Genomic DNA, 9,812 nt, shown 5'->3' with positions numbered 1-9,812 from the left:
ATACAAGAAATGTATGTACCATTGTTATCCCCTGACTGACAAACTTTAAAATTTTGTTGCAGTTTTCTCTCTTTCTTTCTTTCTTTCTTTCTTTCTTTCTTTCTTTCTTTCTCTTTCTTTCTTCCTATCTATGAATAAAATGGATTTAAAAAAAAAAAAAAAGGTGGTCACTTCATAAAAAGATGGAGTTGACAGTATTTTATTTTATTTATTTATTGTCTTTTTCTTTTTTATCGGTACCGGGGATTGAACTCACGACCGCCTGCTTGCAAGGCAGGTGCTTATGCCGCTGAGCTAAATACCCAGCCCCCATTATTTTATTTTTTAAAAAAGCAGGGATGCTGTTTACTGAGTGGAGTAGAGTGTTAAGCTGGCTTTGGGCCCGAAACACCCTTCTTGTGCTGTGTTCTTCTGAATGTGGACGGGCCCCACAGGAGCAGTGAGGCCCACTTGTGCAGTCCTTGCCGAGGAGCCCGTCCTTGACGTTTATCTCCTAACACTGCTGTGTGATGGAGGCTCCCATACAGGGCCTCACATGATGAAGTGTGGACAGAGGTGGGAGTGGAGTCCAGGTACAGAGTTCATAGATTTCATCATGTGAATGGGTTAGGTAGTCCAGGTGAGGGCGTTGTATTTCTTCCTTTTGCCCTCAAAGGGAAGCTGAATAAAACCTCAAGAAATCCTCCCAGATTTCAGCCACCACCTTGTGGTTTCAAATTGGATTTTCTAGGACACTTAAGACAACAAAACTTGCTTATTTTTGAGATTGAGCTGTAAGGATTTGGTAGAATCTGTAAAAGCTGTTTGGCTTTGAGAGAGTAGACCTGAGTCCACCGCAGAGGCTCGGGATCAAGGAGAGGCAAGGGTGTGGGAGTTGCTCTGGCCGCAGATCTGGCTTATTCGTTGCTAGTGGTCTGGGGCTGCATTCACTTCTGACATTTTCCTCGTTTGACTGACACTGAACCTCAGTACTAATTGTCAAATTGTTTGTTTATTCAATAAATGCTGATTAATTATAGGACTTATACTGCATAGGGTCTAAAATTTGTAAATTCACATTTATGAGTGCAGTTACAAGTGATATTTAAAGATGTATATATGATGCTAGGTGAGGTGCTGCACACCTGTACTCCCCCTATTTTGCAGGCCAAGGCAGGAGGATTTCTGGGATCCGGGAGTTTAAGAACAGCCTGGGCAACACAGGGACAGCTGCATCACTGCCCTCATTTGCTCCTCATTTATGGTTTGCACATCTGGATTTTCTTAGAGCACAGCTATAGCTAGGGTAGGGTTTTGTTTATTAGGTATGTTCAACCCACTGTGCAACTTCCTATTGCTTCTTAACTCAACTCCAGAATGGCATGAAGTTGTCAGTGGGAATGTTTTTGTGGATTTGGTAGTGGTTTGATATTTGGTGTTAGCATCAGGTTTTTGTCTTTCTTCTTTAGGAGTTCAGTTTACTGAGGTAAATTACCAGCAGATTTTATAAGCTTTGGAAGTAATGGAGGATGCTTTACAAAGTTGAATATTTTTAGAACTGAAACTCATTAACGATGAGCAGCACACCAGTAAGCTCACAGATAAACTGAAATCTCATGAAATGCACAGCACAGTAAACACTGATTTTTTTTGAAGTGATGCTACCACTGTGCATCAATAGTCAGTTCAAGGGTGCAAACTCACCTCATGCTTGGGATGTCCTTGCTGTCGGTTCTTGGTTATCATCTTATTTTATATGCATCATGTGTCAAAAGTACACCAAAAAGGGCCAACATTGAGAATTTTCATGTTAGTCAGAAAGCACAGAGAGAAGCACTTCAATTAATATACTCAGTCCTTACAACAGCTTATGAAGTAGAAAGTTCCATTTTAATTCCTGTCTCACTCTTGGGCTGGATGAGGCTCACAGCAGCTGAGGACCCGCTGTCCTGAATGAGGAACGTGACTGCAAGACGCAGGCCTGCAGCCATGGCTGCTTGCTGAGCTGGCTGGAGCCTGGGGTTTGGTTCATAGGAAGCTGAACTCTGCTGGTCTAGTCATCCCACGGCATGTGCTTGTCATGTCCACAGAAGTAGGAATTTAATGACACTGTCGTGAATGTCTTAGTAGACCTTGTTTTGTGTCCCACTTAACCTAAAAGATACATTTTTAATTTTTATTAGTACATGTTTGCAATCCCTAATGAATACTGTGCTTTCCTTGTGCGGAGTTGGTGCGTGTATGCGGCACATACTAATTCCTTTTTTCATCTCCTCTTCTTCCTTTGCTTTCCTCTTCCTTCCCTCTCTTGATTCCCATAGCATTTGAGAAAGATTTATCTCCCTGATGACAATTTGCCTTTTTATTTTGCTATTTTATAATTTAGGTTACTCATATGGGAGACACCAATCAATGTTTAAAGCTTTGTGTCTCATTTATTTCACGTAAAATTATGGTCTCAAGGTGTATTCATTTTTCTAGAAATGACTCCAGTGTATGTAAATACCACATTTTCTTTATCCATTTATCTGCTGATGGACATACAGGCTGCTTCCATCTGATTCTTCTCAATGGCTGATCTGTAACTATGCTGCCCAATAAAAGCAGAAGGTATATTTAGTCTGCCTTTAGGCTTTGGCTGGGAAAATTATCAAAATTATTTGGTTTATAGTCTTGGTTAAAGCACTTGCCCTAGTCAGCTGGCTGCCGTGACAAAATACTGTTGACTGGGGGCTTAAACAACAGACACCTATTTCCCCATTGATCTGGGTGCTGCCTGTCTGACACTGGAGTGCCGCCATAGCCAGGTTCTGGTGAAAGCACCCGCTTCGTTTGCAGACTGTTGCCTTCTTGCTGCATCTCACATGGCCAGGGTGGAGCATGTTCACTCCAGGATCTTCTTCCTAAAATGGCACAAATCTTAAACCAGGGGGCTCTGCTCAAATGACTTATCCTAACCTTAACTACTCCTAGGGGCCCTATGTGTGCTTACTGTCACTTTGTGCCTTTGGGCTTCAATATATACGATTTGAGGGGGACACAAATATTTAGTCTGTAGCTATACCAGATAATCTCATGTGCTGCAGATGCAATCAGAATTGTATCTACCCTCTATCCTTACTAAGCTTTATAATAGTGTGAATCATGAAGATATCCTCAAAGTGAATTCTTTCAGGCTACCAGGGAGGTGATAACATTTTAAGCAAGGAGATTTGGTTTGTTCAGGTAGCTTAGATTCTAGAAATAGCACTTGAGCTTATAAACAAAAGGCAAGGTTTGGTTAAATTAAGGAAGCTAAAAACATTCTACTACCTTTTAGAGTCCCAGTGTCCTAAAATGCCTCTCAGGGAAAAAATACTTAAGTTTGTAACTTAAGTATTAGTTTAGTTAGTGGAGCAGAAACTGAGGACTCTGCAAGGAAGAAGATACATGAGGTCAGGTGAGGAAGGACTGATGCCCAGGTCACATAGGAAGGAGCTGCTATGGGAAGGGAGAGCAGCGTTCGGGGTTCAGAAGTCAGAGGAGGCAGATGCAGAGAATGGGGCAACAGTGGAGACTGCGAGACTCTTCACGCTGTGCTGACCTGTACCAGAGAGCACTGTGGGCCCTAGGTGGGGGAAGGAAGCGAGAGAAAACCCTTAGTCCATGGAGACAGGCAGCATCCGGGTGGTGGCAGTACACAGGAGGAGAAATACCCACTTCCAGAGGTCAGCAGTGGGCATGACTCCCACCATCTACATGCTGCGCCACCAGCTTACGAGAGGAGGCTGCATTAGAAACAAGAACAGACGACATCCAGGAGATGCCAGTGACATAGAGAAATAAACTCTCAGCCAATCACTACCGAACACTTGAGGACAGCACCATTTGACAAGACATAAAACTAGACAAACAAAAGCAAAACAGGAGGAAACAGGCCTGTTAAAAACAGTGGAAAGAAACACTAAAAGTGGGGCTGGGGATTTAGCTCAGCGGCATAAACGCCTGCCTTGCAAGCAGGCAGTCGTGGGTTCGATCCCTGGTACCGATAAAAACGAAAAAGACAAAAAGACCAAAAAAAAAAAAAAAAAAAGAAACACTAAAAGTGGGATATAGTTACACATGTTATAAATATTATCAAAGAGATGGTAGGACGGGCCCTACCCATAATACCAAGGTGGGGCATTGTGAGAATGTTGGAAATAAATAGGGATGGCACGTGAACTCTGGGCCGTGCCCCAGAGAGGATGCTGCTTCAGCATGGGTTCAAGGCCTGGAAGAGAGTGTAATAATTCTCTCTGCTGTTTTACAGAGTTACAAGGCATGGAAGATGAATCCAGCAAACCAGAATTCATCCAGTTGAAGTCTCAAAGGAAACAATTTAAAATGGAACACAGGAAATGTTTTAAGGAAACCTTGGATTATTTTAGAATGAGACTAAGATAAAATTCTCAAATTCACAGGCCTCATCAAATGCTAAGCAGTATAAACTTTTGAAGGACCTATACCTATATATAGATGTATTAAATAAAATATCACAAAACTTGTAGTAAAGAGAAAGTCATTAAATTTTCCAAGAAGAAAAGACTAGGCTGCCTAAGAAGAAACGAGCTCGTTATCAGGAAACAGTGGATCAAAGAGAAAAGGGAAACAATTCCAGGGTTTCAGAAAAAAAAATGACGTAACACTGAGAATTCTGTCAACCAAACTGTCACTGGGATAAAAGGCAAGTAAAGATACTTTCAGACCATTCAAGGACTCAGTCAGTCACCAAGACATTTCCCCTGAGTCTAGTAATTGTGAAGTTGGAGGATTACACCTCCAAACAAACATACAAAGTGAATCCACAGGATAAAAAGGACAAGGGATGTTTATAGTTGAGCTGGGTATGGAGGCTGAAGCTACATGTAATCCCAGCCCTCGAAGGAAGCAGGAGAATTCCCAATCTGAGTCCTCCCTAGGCAACTTGGTGAAATCATCTCAAAATTATTATTTTCTTTAAGGAGAAGAGCAGTGTGAATCATGGGCTGGGAGAAGAACCAAGAAGCCAACCCACTCCTGTGAGCCAATGACAGCCATGTGGGCTGGGAGGAGAAGTGAGAAGCCATCCTCCTCCCATGAGCCAGCTGGCATATGAGCTGGGAGACAAGAAGAGCCAAGCCTCCCTCATAGCCCCAGAAGCAACCAGGTGATTTGGAGGAACACAGACCGAGATGACAGCTACTGAAGTAAAATAACAACTTAATCCTTGTATTGTTTGATTGACTTTGCAGGCCTAAAGCCGGTAGTCTGAGCATCTATTTAGAGGATAACAATATGCCATACAGCAGTTATGGAGGATTTCCTTCTGTCTTATCTTTTAAATCCAATATTGGAGTGTCTCCTGAGATCCATGCCATGTTGGAACTTAGGACCCTAGGAAACCAAGCAAGCAGCTCGCCTCCCTGGTAAGCAGTGGCGGTGTGGCAGACTGCAGCCCTTCCAGGGAGAGAACCACCAGTGTCTCCTGAGATCCACGCTATGTGCTGAGAAATCAAGCAACCAGCCTGCCTCCCTGCTAAGCAATAGTGAACTTATTGGTGCACAGCCTAGAGTCAAACATCCCACTTCCCCTACCTGCTTATCTTGTCCCCCGTTAGCAAATGGGAACCAGAAATCTGAGCATCTCCTGGGAGGTTGACCATAGCAAATAAGGGGGATTTCCTTCTACCATCTCTTTGAAGGCAAATATTTTTATTACTGTTTTGCTTTATTCTGATTAATGGTACTACTCTATTCAATATTCTGTTTTGATAAGTTCTATAATGTTCTATATTTCATTTTATTTTGATATATATGATTGAAAGAACAACTATTGTAAAGATAACGAAATATACTGTGATACCTATTACTGTTATCCCAATAACCTGCTGTGAAGTTCTGTACCAATTTCACTATATGGTCTCAGTTGGCTTTATACTGTCTTGTTCTGTTGTATTTTACTACTTTCAAAATAAAAAAATAGCTGTTGAAATCCAATATTGTTCTCATTGTTTAGTTTTGTTGTTTTATTGTTTTGTTTTATTCTCTTTAAAAAATATAAATAAATAAAAAGGACATTTAAAAAAAGCAACTCAGTTGATAAAGCATCCTTGGGTTTAATCCCCTAGTATATTGGCAGCGGTGGGAGGTGGATTCACAGTGAAGTCTAAGTGACAGAATGGAAAGGCAAACTAAAAGGAAATTAGAAGTCTGCTAAGGTTTTCTAGATGTTGATAGGTAAATGTAAGTTTAGATAGCTGTTAAATTTTTAAGAATAGTCACTAGAAATAGGAATTAAATAGGATTTATAAATTATTAGGAAAGTTTGAATAAAGAAAACTTGATCAGTTTAACAAAAGCCTGAAAAAGTATATAAAATAGCATAAAATAAGAGGCCAGAGCCAGGGATTCAGCTCAGCAGTGTAAGTACCTGCCTGTCAAGCATGAGGTCATAAGTCTGATACTTGGTACAAAAAAAAAAAAGAAAGAAAAAACAGGCCAGGAGTAACTCCTCAGAAATCAATGATTAGATCTAACCAGTTAAAACTAACTTTTTTTTTTTTTTTTGGTACCAAGGATCAAACTCACAACTGCACAATTGCAAGGCAGGTGCTTATGCCGCTGAGCTAAATCCCCAGCCCAAATTAACTTCTTAAAAAACAAAAACTAGCATTCAAGAGGTTGAGGCAGGAGGACCAAGAACTCAAGGCCAGCCTGGGGTAGCTACTTAGAGAGACCCTGTCTCAAACAAAATGAAACATCTTGGTTATTAGTTTTTTTAAAATTCCGGTTCCTTCTGAGTGACACACATAGGGCAAGTAACAGGCAGGTTAGAAATACAGAGCTAGATACTAGGTTTAGTGGATTGAATGGTAGCCACTATTTTCTGTATGATTTTTCTAAGCAACGTTTTAAAATACTAATTTTCTAATGAAACATTTGCTTTCTTTTATGAGTAATTACCTACGCAGTGTATCAGTGTTCTGGGGCTGTCCTAGCAAGTTAGGTGTAGAGTGCATGGCTTAAAATACAAAAATTTATTCTGCAGTTCGGGAGGCCAGAATCTGATCAAGGTGTTGTCAAAGCCTGTAGACCTGACCTCAGCACTCACCCCGTGCTGAAGCCACTACAGCTTTGAACATCACTGAGCAACTCGTGGGACTTGGCTGGCCACAGGGACTGTGCGGAACAGGACAGCCATGACCGCTAGATACTCTTGACCCTTAAGGTAGAGAGGTAGTCGGCTGGCCGTGGTGGATGCCTTGCATCCCAGGAAAGCAAAGAGAGGGTGGGAGTGTTGGGGCAGGGGTTGCAGTTTTACAGAAGGTGGTCAGTGGGAGACCTCAGGGAGAAGGTATTTGGTTCTCCAATGTGCAAGAAAGAAAAAGAGGAAAAACAGAAAGAAAGAAAGAAAGGAAGAAAGAAAGAAAGAAAGAAAGAAAGAAAGAAAGAAAGAAAGAAAGAAAAAGGAAGGAAGGAAGGAAGGAAGGAAGAAAAAGGAAGGAAGGAAGGAAGGAAGGAAAGAAAGAAAGAGAAAGAAAGAAAGAAAGAAAGAAAGAAAGAAAGAAAGAAAGAAAGAAAGAGAAAGAAAGAAAGAAGGAAAAAGAAAGACAGAAAAAGGAAGGAAGGAAGGAAGGAAGAAAAAGGAAGGAAGGAAGGAAGGAAAGAAAGAAAGAAAGAAAGAAAGAAAGAAAGAAAGAAAGAAAGAAAGAAAGAAAGAAAGACAAACACAGAAAGACAGAAAAGAGACCTTTATTGTGGCCACGGGAGGGCTGCCAACGGGAGGGCTGCCAACGAGAGGCAAGCACCCTCTTGGAAGCTTCAGGAAAAAAACTCTGGCTTTATTTGGAATTTGACAGGCTGTGGAGTTAAAGGGGCAGGCGGAATGACCTATTGGCAGCTGATTGGAGGAATGTTGGCGGGCACGCAAAAGCTGGAGATTTAACTTTTGAGTTGGGGAAAAGAATACAGGGAGGCACTGTCTAGCGCTGTGCTAACCCGCACGTGAGAGAAACCTGTGAGAAGGGCCATCTAAGGACAGCAGCATCTGCTCACCTAGGCCCAGTCCCCTGCCCCAGGGAGGCAGCAGCCGCTGACTGTGGCCTGAGGTGAGGCTGGGCCCTGGATGCACCCTGCTAAGTCTGCCCTTGCGCCCTGGGTGTGGACCTGAGAGGATGATGTGACCTCATGTGCACTGTCAGGACGGTGGCAGCCATGGGATGTCATAAGGCTCTAGAAATCATCAGGTCAGATGCAGGAGACCATGCCAGTGGGGACAAGATGTCCTGGGACCCTGGCCAGGCCAATGGCAGGGGCAGCAGACCTTGCTGAAGAGTTGGTTATAGTCACACAAAAGAGGAGCAGTTGGTAAATCTGTCCCCTGAATTATTGAGTGGAAGGAAACCAAGTGCTTTTGTTGGTTCTGAGGCCCCCATTCCCCTACCGGGTGGCACCCAGGCTGAGGGGGTTGCATCCTCGCTGTGGCCTGGTCACTCGGTGAGAGGTCCATCTCTCTACAGGCAGTTCCAATGGTGCTTCAGGCTGCCTGGAAAGGCTCAGAAGATTGATCACATGATGGAGGCCTTCGGTTCTCGCTACTGCCTGTGCAACCCAGGCGTCTTCCAGTCCACAGGTCAGTGAGCCGGCTCACAGCCTGACCTCAGCTCTGCTTCAGGACAAAGGCCTGTGGCACAGGGCACTGTATTCCTGGGACCTTCTTTGCCTGTGCCAGCATAGTCTTGCCTGAGGTGCAGGGAGCCACTGTGCACAGGTTTCTGCTTTGCTCTTCCCTGTGGCCCCCATGATCCATATCCAAACCTCAGCAGAGCTCAGGCTGCTGAGTCCCCCGCTGTCCTCTGCCTTGTTGCAGACATGTGCTATGTGCTGTCGTTTGTCATCATCACGCTGAACACCAGCCTGCACAACCACAACGTGCGCGACAAGCCCACTGTGGAGAGGTTCATCACCAGGAACCATAGCATCACCAAGAGGGTGACCTCCCTGAGGGGCTGCTAAGGGTGAGTCTGTGGGACTGAGCTGCTGAGCCTCCTCATGGTGGCGCTGTTCCTCTTCCTTCTTAACTGGACATTTTGAAATTTCCAAGTTCTCTGCAGATGGACAGTGCTGGTTCATTCACTTTTTCTTTGCGGTATGGGGAATCAATTCAGGGGCACTCTCCCACTAAGCCACCTCCCCAGATCTTTTTATATGATTATTATATGATTATTATTTTTTAACCTTGAGACCGGGTCCCTTGGTAGGACTCCTTCTGCCTCTGCCTCCCAGCATGCTGGGATTACAGGCGTGTGCCACCAGGCCCAGCTGGCTTATTTACTGTAAATGCATGTCTTAAGTGTGTCTGGCTTACAAGTCCTGCTGTTCTTTATGCATAGTCTATATTGGAAGAGACAACAGAAAGAACAATTGCTTCAACTCTGTGAATTTTTAAAATTTGGTGCAATTTCCCTCTTACAGCACTTACATGGAAGTATCCCAGAGGATGATGGGAACAACCTGACACACACACATGTTCTTTAACTTGATGGGGAAGGCTGGCTCCTGAAGCTGGGTGAGCCTGCTGTGTGCGCCCTGCCCACAGCCCCCTAGCCCACCTGGTCTCCCTCCTGCTCCTCATAGGACAGGCCCCTAAGCACAAGGCAGAAACTTAAAAAAGAGTGCAGTTGAACCAGAGCTCACTTTAAGCAGCCACACATCCCAGCACCAATGGCTGCTTCCCTGAACAGTGTCCTTTCTAAGCAAGCCATGGGCTCAGTGTCCATGGCAGGGACTTCACAACCAATCCCAGAAAACTGCTGAGTTGGCATCCACCTAAG

This window comes from Cavia porcellus, unplaced genomic scaffold, assembly GCF_034190915.1.
Source record: "Cavia porcellus strain 051 isolate PalLab524CR breed Dunkin Hartley unplaced genomic scaffold, mCavPor4.1 scaffold_23, whole genome shotgun sequence".
NCBI lineage: Eukaryota > Metazoa > Chordata > Mammalia > Rodentia > Caviidae > Cavia > Cavia porcellus.
The sequence above is the reverse complement of the archived record's forward strand: the minus strand, read 5'-3'. Positions refer to the sequence as shown.